The sequence below is a fragment of the Schistosoma mansoni genome, assembly GCF_000237925.1.
Source record: "Schistosoma mansoni, WGS project CABG00000000 data, supercontig 0218, strain Puerto Rico, whole genome shotgun sequence".
Classification (NCBI taxonomy): Eukaryota; Metazoa; Platyhelminthes; class Trematoda; order Strigeidida; family Schistosomatidae; genus Schistosoma; species Schistosoma mansoni.
In genome coordinates, this window is record NW_017386085.1 from 79,035 (window position 1) to 90,285 (window position 11,251).

The following is an 11,251-nucleotide window of genomic DNA, read 5'->3' on the forward strand; positions in this document are numbered from 1 at the left end:
TGTGCCGCCTATAACCAATTTGTTGAATGCACATAGGTTTGCAAGTCTCTCCCCATTTTCATTTCTCTCTCCTAATCCATTTCGTCCAATTACATCTTCATATCCTGTGTTGTCCACTCCAACTTTAGCATTTAGATCTCCCATCAGGATGGTGAGGTCCTTTCGTGAGCACTTCTCTATAATTGATTGCAGCCTTTCATAGAACTGATCTTTATCATCGTCGTTGCTATCATTGGTGGGTGCATAACATTGGATAACGTTCATTGTGATCCCTTGCTTCTTTGTCCTGAATGATGCTTTGATTATCATGGGTCCATGAGATTCCCATCCCACAAGTGCATTTTGTGCTTCTTTGGACAGCATTAGAGCAACTCCTTGAGTGTGTGGAGCATTTTCCCTTTCGTGACCGGAGTACAGCAGCATCTCTCCTGTACCTAGCCTTTGTTGTCCAGTTTGTGTCCAATGCCTTTCACTGATTCCGAGTACTGCTAAGTTGTATCTCCCCATTTCCATTGCTATTTGGCTGGTCTTTCCTGTCTCCCACATTGTCCGGACGTTCCATGTACCTATAAAGAGTGTTGCTCTGGTTGTTAGAAGGTGCATCGGTCTCGTGACTTCCGAAGAATTTCGGCCTTCATCATGAGACGTCATAATTATTCCTTCAACTTGGAGGGCAGAGTTTAAATGGTTTGAATTATTTTTTCTGGTTAGCGTTTTTTTAGCGAGTTAGCTTTTCTACGGGATGGGGTCGCTAACCCTATGCCCAACCCTCCTCCTTTACCCGGGCTTGGGACCGGCAGTAACTCTAGAAGAGCTACAGGCGGAGTCTCAAATAGGATGAAACGCCTGTCCTAGATTCCACCTCTAGCTTCTGTCCATCTCCTATTGCTGATTTTCAAAAATACTCGAGGTTCCTTCAATCGATGGCAAAGAATTTTTTAAAATTAAACAACTTTCTAAAAGCTATCAAACTAACCACATTTTTGGGATTAAAGAAAAGATATACGATTAGTATTAAAATTGTAGAGTTTCATTGATAAAATAAAGTATAACCTACTGTCTTCGTTGTACAGTAAACAATTTTGAATTACAATACTGTTTACAATAACAGTTAATCACTTTGTAAAGCAATAAATTACATTATATGTATGTTTGTTTCTTGCTTTATAGACAGTATAGATCAATACTTGTTGACAGATAAATGTGAAATAAATTAATGTTTATGTGTCTCTTTTGTGCTTGTGCGATTAGAAGTGCCAGAATATTTTCCAGAACTCTGTATGTTGGATGATTATAGTGTAACACAAATAAGGCTGGTGAAATTAAAGATATATTTTAGTAAACTAGGAAAATATTTTATTTTCGAATTGTAGAGTCCAAGACACTAATTTCTTTTTATTTGGGCTGGTCATCGGGATTCTTTTGAATCTCATGGTTGATGTTCACATGAAAAATGTCTAACCACAAGGTATTAACGTCGACATTCTGTCAGGATTTACTTGTACTTATACAAATTGGCCATTTTCATTACTTAATATATAGCGAAATGCTCATACTAAAGTTTCATAGAGCAATCCATAAAACATTCAATATAGGTAAGCTACAATTATTGTTTTCTGCACATAGGATGATCGCTCCGAGATTGAAAGACAAATTACGTAGTCTAGCCTCCTATTTCTGTATTTATTAATTCATCAACTCTTGTGGAACAAATTATAATGGCAGGTGTTCTAGGGATTTGTATTTTCGGGCTCGCTAGCACCTCCTAGTGTGGCTTGGCAAAGGTATAATTAAAATTATTAACAGCTCGATTTTTAGGTCGTTCAATACAAGTGAGCCGTACGGTCAACATAGAGCAATCATTCACAATAATACAGTGTTAACAGCAATCTTTCCAAACCTGTCAGACTGAGAATCCCTTAGACGGCTAGAGAAATGGCTGTCCGGATCAAAACGCCGAAGCCCTGCATCCAGAAGAAATATATCCAACCGCTTCTTTTTACATTGGCCAACTTCTTGCATAATTAACTAATAATTATTTTTATAATATTTATGTATGTTTTCATAGCTTAAACTCATCTTATTTACATATATTATTATTATTATTATTACTATGACATATTAATGCTTTTGAGAAATTTATGCAGCATCTACCTCTATTTACTAATTCGTACCCAATTCATATTATTCTACATATTACGTGATCTCTGATTTACGATCTCTCTCATCTTACCATATTTATTCTGATCATTAATTTCACAATTTCATTTAAATCAACACTTTATATTAGTTATCCCAACATTAACGACTTTATTTTATATTACAAGTAATCCTAAATTCATATGTTATAATTCATAAAACGATGTATTTTGCTTTAAACTTAGTTACATTTTGGGAATATTAATTTGGATTATCAGAAGGGGTTTTGTGGAGATTTCAGTATTTTTCAAAGTTGAAATCATAAGTCAATTGAAGCTAGACCGCCATCGAAAACCTGGCAGCACTGGACCGCCGTTTCGTCCTATTATGGGACTCCTTAGCAGTGCGCATCCACGATCCCGCACTCCTGGGTTCGAATCTCTCTCTTTGAATAATTTGGATAAATAATTTTAGAACCTGAAGAGAATTTCTTGAAAGAATATTCTTCATTCATATATCTGTGTTTTAATATGATGGGAATTTTTCGGTGATTTTAAATATGGAGATAGTTTTTGTCATGATTTGATATCATTAATGTAGCCAGTGAAAAAATAGAACTCTTTAGACAACTGTTTCTTTATAATATACAAGTTCTTAGCAGTTTTCTCAAACTATTGTTCTACAAAATAAATAAACAACATTTAGGTTCTCAGTTGAGTTTGCTACCCTAAGATCGATTCATTATATGGGGCAGTATCTATCAGGTTCGTTAAATGTTTAAATATTTATTTGTACCCTAAAGAAGAAGTAATACTTGAATTCCCTTGTTTCATTTTGTTCACTGATGATATTCATACACTGTTTTCAAATGTCTTACTGTTATTTCTTCTTGCTTTATTATCATTATTATTGATAATTGTTTATTATTGATTAGTCAATGTGTTTTCGTTGACTTTTCATGTGCCACACATGGACAGTTTTATAAGGATTAATTTTCTAAATAATTAAGATGGAAAAATTAAAATATACAGAAATCTTATGAGATTATAAAGTGATCTAAATATTTATTAGTCATACAATGAGCAGCTATTGTTCTATTTTATAAAGTTTTCGAAATTCAATTCTCCATCTAGAGTCAAAATCTATGTTGTCATGTTATTCAAGTATATCGTAGTCAGTAATTACGATGATGGGTGAATGATTACTGTCTTAAGTTGAATTTCAGGAATCAATTGCAATTCAACCCCATTGCACAAGCAAGTGGCTATCAGGACTCAGTGGCTAAGTGTATAACGCGATGGCGTTTGAATCCAACGGTACTGGGTTCCAGTCCCAGGGTGAATATCAACTCTGAGATGCAGGTACATCCAGCTGACGAGTCCCAAATAGGACGAAACGCTCTTTGTCCTGGATTCCACTACTAGCCACTATCCATCTTTACTTACCATGTTTGTGAATTAAGGCTATATCGAGACAATACGCACAGTATGCACATATGCCAATAAGAGACAAACCAGTTGCAGTCCTAAAACATCAATGGGAAGATTCAAACAAACAATACTAAGTGAATTTGTAATTTAAATAGTTCTGTCAGCGCCTGATCTACAATTTCACTACTCAGTATAGTTTAGAATAATTGAAAGAGAAATGAAACATTTTTATTTCTTAAGGATGACATGGTATCAATACTTATGAACAGGAAATCTATTTCAATTAGTCATATTTATTCTTATCAATCACCTACCATAAAGAAATATTTTGAAATGTACTTTAAAATCACGTAATCTAATGAACATAACACAGAGTGTTTAACAAAAATTGATCAGATTCAAATTCAGTTAATTATTTCATCATACATGATTAGAGTAGTGTGATTATGCTGCTTGCCAACACAATTCAAAGACCTGGAGTTCTAGGGTACCAATAAAATAAGAAAAAAATGTCCTGAAAACAATACCTTATATGAAATAACATATTAAGTCTAATTGAGTAAGTTTCTAATAAACTAATGAATAGTTCTCAAAATTCTTATAGCATTCAGTTTTATCAATAGATTACACATATTTATGTTTAAATGATAAACACATAACTACTAGATTGATACTTCATGCTCAGCTTCTCTCTTTTTGTATTATTTTCGATATGAATACACTTAACATTAAGTTACTTTTATCGCTGTATCTAAGTTCTTTTTGGCTGTTTACAAAAAGTACAATCGAAAAAATTCCATTCAGAATATTCATGACGTCTTTTCAGTTTTATTTCCTATTTAAGTGAGCTTTTGTTTTTCATTTAAAACTATTTAGATGATTAATATCAACACTTGTGGTTTGTTGTTTTTACATTTTATTATGAGAAGCAACCTTATTGTAGAAAAAAAGTAATTCCAATGATAGATTTCTATGAAAACTATAAACATGAAATAAATGCTGTTCTATCAGACATACCTTTTACAAATAATTATTCTCTTTAGGCGGTGGATAGTGGCTAGTAGTGGAATCCAGGACTAGCGTTTCGTCCTATTTGGGACTCGTCACCTGGATGTACCTTCATCTCAGAGTTGATGTTCACTCTGGGACTCGAACCCAGTACCTTTAGCTTCAAACGCCATCGCGTTATCCACTCGGTCCAGAGAGACTGACCAGTTGCAGTCCTAACACATCAATGGTAAGATTCAAACAAACAATACTAAATGAATATTTAGATAATTGATATCAATAATTGTTGTATGTTGTTGTTAAATTTTATTATGAGAGGCAATCTCATTGTAGAAAAAATGTAATTCCAATGATAGATTTCTATAAAAACTATAAACATGAAATAAATGCTGTTCTATCAGACATACCTTTTACAAATAATTATTCTATTTAGGCGGTAATTTAAAAAAATTGAAGTAAATAGACAATTTTACAACATACATGAAGTTTTGTAGCGCAAGGAATCCATTTGATTATCAGTCAATATTGAAATCTCTTTATTAATTGAAGATGATCATTATTGGTGTTTAATCAATATTCAGTTACGTTAGAGGTTAGCTCAATAGTTATTTCTGTGTTTAATATACTGAGTGATATTGTTGTTAGTAACTGAATATGTGTATAATTTTTGTAAGGATAGTAGCTACATGCATATGAACAAGTCAGAAATTTGATTGTTGACTACATTCAACGATTGTATAAAATTCACGGTTTGATCATTTCACATTGTGAAATTAAAGAATGGTCATAGAAAAGCAAGGCGAAAACCGTCAATCATAGATAACGACTTAAATTAGTGTCAGTTAGAAACAACATTCAATTCTTGTAAAATGGAAATCGATAAGTTTTAAATGCGTAGAATTTTATGACTTTTTTAGGCATTCAGTTTTATCTTATTTAGTATATTTATTATCTTTGAAATAATTCAAAAATGGATCATGACAAAATCATTAGTTCTTCAACATCAACACTTCAGGCGTCTTTGTTAAATTTAATCACTATTGTTTAAGTTTATTAACCACAGGACATATTTTTAAGGAGGTCACTTTTGTATACGAAGAATATTGTGTCATACATATAACATGTATTATGTGTGTGTGGACTCAATGGCGGTTAGTATCTTTAAATTTAGAAAATATTTTTGAATAGAGTACTTCGTCATACTTTAAGAAATGTGAAAACCTAACACTTGTCTTGCATATATTCAGAAATATGTTGATTGGGAAATGATACTTTTACAGAAAAGTGAGTAAACTGTTCATATACTGGTGTAAAAAAAGTTCTGTGTATGTGCGGAGATGTGTTTCTACTTTATTTCGCTGGTGAAATTTCGTTATATTCATTTATGATCCATATTATTTAACCCGTCGGACATAGAAAATCAATATCAAGTTTTAGATCATATGATAAGATATTCAGAAAATATAAGAATTATCAAGGAAAAACTGTCCTAATTCTTGTACAAATAATTTTTTTCTATATTTCAAAGATCTACCAACAGGCCGAACAACTAGAGAAAAGTAACAAATTGTTTTGAACTAAAAAGAGGAACACTTTATTTACAAAAAAGACTTTTATCCATACTAAAGAAGATAATTTAGGGTACATATTTAGTAATAAAATCCATAGTTGTCTAGAAATGACGTAATTACTATTTGGCACACTGATTTCAAGTCTAATTATAGACAAAAATAAGTTGAAGATTAGGGTAATTTTGATCAATATCATTTTAGTTCAACAGAATGCAATTAAAATCAATGTAATGACAGTACATTTTGATCACGACAGATGCATGAATCTGAATTGCTGAATTTTTGAAGTAGGCTTATAGCAATTATCCTACACCTAATTTCGATTATGGTTATTTTTGGTTAAGCCCTTTTATGAACTTAATTAACAGACATTGTCATTTGGATAGTAACAATTCGCATATATCATTGTAGTCAGTCACTCACTCAATCAGCTACAACGTAGGACCAGGCACACATATGCATCGGTCTAAGTTGCCGTATCTCGTTAGCACAACAAGATGAACATCGAATTCATAGAAGTAGTTAATTTAGTGGTGGTGATATATAAAAGATAGGTTGTATATAAGGATATAGTATAGGACGGAGGAACGTTATGAAGCAATTTTAATCTTTTAGTTTAAGAGAAGACAGAGAGTGTATACACCTACGCCATTGTGATCGATGCTGACTCATGTTACACAGAGTCTCCAACCATTGGTTACGATAGTCACACGGCCCCCAACCAGGTAGTCTGCATCTACCAACATGGCTTAGACTAGAAGTTAGTGACTTCATGCTCTGATGCCACGTTTTGATTTGGCCGGCCCTAACTTTTTTCCAACCATCGCCAATACTAGTCAGCATTGGGCGTCGTGGTAATCGGTGTTCAGGCATACGTAACACGTGGCCTAACCATCTTAGTCGATGAAGATTCATCACCTCATCAACTGATTTACCATCATTTCCTGATACCCTGTGTCTGACCTCACTATTACTTACCCGGTGATCCCAGCAGATGTGAGCAATATTTCTAAGACATCTGTGGTCAAATACTAGTAACTTACTAGTATCTTTTACTCTTAATGGCCATGTTTCACAGCCGTAAAGTAGAACAGAACAAACTGCTGCTCAGTATACTCGTCCCTTAATTGATAGACGGATATCTCGTCTTCGCCATATGTGATGTAAGTTGGCAAAAGTCAGACAAGCTTTTTGAGATTTCGTCAGACACCAATCCATTAGGGCTGATCAGAATTCCGAGATAAGTGAAGTTGTCGACGCGTTCGACTACTTCACTCCCTATCCTTAGTTCAGGTGTTGACGCAGGCCAGTCCTGGAGTAACAATTTACATTTGGATGGGGAGAAACGTATCTAAAACATCCTTGCATTGTTACTCAGTGCTATCAAATGACTCTGCATTTTGTCAGCTTCTTCACCAAACAGGTCTGTGTCATCTGACTCGATTGGTAGTGTTCAAGTCAAGAGCCTTCACAAGGTTTATAAACTTCTGAGGTACACCTTTCAATGACAGACACTGCCACAGAACCTCTCGGTCTATAGAATCAAATGATACTTTTAAGTCAAGAAAAACTATCATTGTCTGGCGCAGATAAGTATGTCTGTGCTCTTAAACCTGACGAATAATGAATATGTGGTCAATACAGCCACGACCAGGTCTGAAGCCAGCCTGATTTTCTCGTGTTTGAAGCTCACAAGTTTTATTTAGGCGCCCGATAATTATTGAGACTAGTATTTTGGATGCTATGTTAGTCAAACTAGTCCTTCTATGGTTATCACAGGATGACTTTGACCCCTTCTTATATATTGGGACAATCAGCGATTGTAACAAGTCAGATGGGATTACGTCCGTCTCCCAGATTTTAACTAAAATATCAGTCAACCTAATCGCTGAAATTAGTCCACCATGTTTGAAGACCTCTGGAGCCAAACCATCTGAACCAGCTGCTCTTCCTCGTTTCAAATTAGCTATAGTCTTTTGAACTTCAGCCGCAACGGTCGGGTATATCTTTGTACTGTTATGATCACTAGAGTACATGACAGACTCTAGCCAAAACGTTGATTGCTTAAACATCATTCGATGGCTCATCCTCCTCCCATATATATGCACTCAAATCGTATTATTAGCTTTTGCTTTGTCTTGCTGCGCCCTTATACAATTTGACTATAAATTTGCCTATGTAATTGCTCGCGTTTGCTCGCTGATACTTACTCATGTGCTTGTAGCTTTGTGGCCTGCATCATTTGATAATAAATTGTAGTTGCAGCTTCTCCTTGCCTTCTGATTTCATGCACCGTTGAGATTTGTATTATAACGGTTATCGAGGTGAAAGGTTAGTGAAGCATTGCACTGCAGGTTAATTATTCAAGGAGTTAATCTAGTCAAAAAATTTGGAAAGTTATATCGAAGTGAAATTATAAAATTATCATGTTTTATTCGGAAGTATGAGCATACAGTAGAGATAATTGGTATTAATATCAATCATTCCATTAAAAATGAATAAAACTACTTTATCCTCGTGATCATTAACGATATTTCTTATGGTTGAATGACGTCAACATTGTATGTAACTGATTCAAACAAAATATGTACATATATATATATATATGCCATCGCTAATACAGTATCACAAAATGGAGTTAAATGAAACAATGTTTTCAACTAAATAAAAAGGAAACTGCCTTAAATTCTGGAAAAATTGATTATTTTTGTTAAACCACTGCTTATTTCTCAGTATTTTTCTCCGTTTTACACAGTAAATTTTTAAATGTAGGTATAGGTTAATGGGTATTGTTGCATTCTACTGAAGTCCTAAAACAATCTAAGTTCGATCATCATCAAAAATCTGGAAGCACTGAAGGCCCGTTTCTTTTTAGTATGGAATACTTAAGTAGTATGCCTCCACAATCTCGCACGCAGGAATCGAAGGTTGAGAGTTCGCGTTAGTGGTCGTAATTGCACACTTTTTAGGAGTCCTTTGTTAAGACGAAACGGCTGTCCAGTGCTTGCAGGTTTTCATTGGTAATCTGGTTTAGACCGATGAAGAATCTTAATGGAATTTCTAAATATTGTGGTCAATCTCTTTAATTTTTAGCTGGGAAAGACTGAAAGTCATCCTATTATAAACCATTTAATTATCATATGATTGTCCGCATTACTTGATTAAGAAGTGGTTATACTCTAATAACGTTTCATATGTTCCTTAGATGTTGTGATGCAAATATTTTAAAGAAATAAAATGGGCTATTTCGTAAGATGAAATTATGTAGATACTGTGTAAAAGGAAATGATTCTAATAAATCTGTATTTAGGAGAATAAATCCCCTGGTTATGATCACCATGTAAACTTTTACATCTAGGACGAAATAGCTATCCTAAGCTTTCTAGTTTTCGATTGTTGTCTAAATAAAGTCGGTTCGGGATTTAAAATGTGCACTTTTTATTGTTCGATTGTAGAAGCATCAGTTATGTTAGGGATTTTACTACAGTATACAATTAAACCGTCCATTTATTTTAAAGTGTTAACTTGCTCAGTTCAACAGTTTGTAGATCATAAAATGTATTATCAATGTAATGCGGAATATTTTTCTCCAACTAGGTATTTTTTAGGCTGTATTTTTAAGTTTTTTTCTAAAAATAGTATGGATTAAAATTAATTTGAAGTGGTTTGGATTATTCTGTTGTTGATATTTCTAACTGAAATGTGATAACTCTTTGTTAGCATATGAACACCCTGCGCTGATTACTTCAGTATAGCTATTATGACACAATTTGATAAAAAAAAATAGATGGAATTTCGCTAGCAGTGGAATCCAGGTCTCGCGTTTTGTCCTATTCGGGACTCATCAGTTGTATGTAACTGCGTCTCCGAGTTGATATAAACTCAGGGACTCACGTTATGTTCTGAATTAATTATCAATCAATAGCACAAGTTATTGACTATTTGGACTCAGTGGTGAAGGGAATAACGCAATGGCGTTTGAAGTAGATGGTTCTGAGTTAGAGTCATGGGGTGGATTTTAACTCCGGGATGCAGGTAAGTCCGGCTTATGAGCCCTAAGTAGAATGAAGTGCGCGTACTAGATTCCGCTGCTAGCTACATTCCATTCATTCTGTATTGATATCGATTTGAATTAAAATGATTGATCACCATCAAGTTTTTTCAAGTTTATAACATATATACAAAGTAGAGATCGATTTGTACACTCTTTTATGTGTAAATTAAAGTTGTTTGAACTTTTATTTTTTCGTACAGTGAAAACTCATAGGATACTTGTCATTTGACAATTGAATTCTTTTTCAAAGGAATTTTTACAAGACAAAGTGATTCATCAAATAATGGCTTTATGTGTTTTGTTAAGATACTTGGAAGATATATTTTAGAATAGTGAGTTTCAATTTGACTCAATTCTAATTCTTCACTGTGAAGAACATATGGAACTCAAAACAACTGTCAACTCACTTCAATAAGAACGTCAAAACAGTCAGTTCTACTGTACGGAGCTGAAACGTGAAGAACTACTACATCCATAGTCAAGAAGGTAAAAGTATTTATAAACAGCTGTCTACGCAAAATACTCAACATTCACTGGCCGGATACTATCAGCAACAGCGTTTTATGGGAGAGGACAAACCAGCTTCCAGCTGAAGAGGAAATTAGGAAAAGACGTTGGAAGTGTATAGGACATACATTAAGGAAATCACCAATGTGCATCATGAGGCAATCCCTAATTTGGAATCTGTTAGGGAAGCGGAAAAGAGGATGGCGAAAGAACACATTACGTCGGGAAATAGAAACAGATATGAAAAAGATGAGTCCTAACTGGAAAGAATTGGAAATGATTGCCCAGGACAGAGTTGGATCGAGAATGCTGGTTAGCGGCGTATGCTTCTCCTCGACGAGGGGTAACGGGCGTAAGTAAGTAAATAAGCTAATTCTTCACTCTTTTATAATGTACTGATGAGAGTTTATAGAAATGAAGATGTAACTATAGATTATATTCAAATGTAAAATACTACAAATTCAACTGAATAAATTTAAATTTAATAAATAATTGGTTTCCGTGTAATAATATTAATCCAGTTTTTTTTAATTTTTATTATT

At 34.0% G+C, this 11,251-nt stretch overlaps 1 non-coding gene across 1 annotated transcript; it reads right to left on the reverse strand.

Annotated features, from left to right (window-relative positions):
* Positions 1 to 4,703: 4,703 nt before the first annotated feature.
* On the reverse strand, positions 4,704 to 4,776 carry Smp_tRNA_01075_Pseudo_TTG.1.1. Its single transcript has one exon. It is a non-coding gene (tRNA).
* Between the last annotated feature and the right edge of the window lie 6,475 nt (positions 4,777 to 11,251).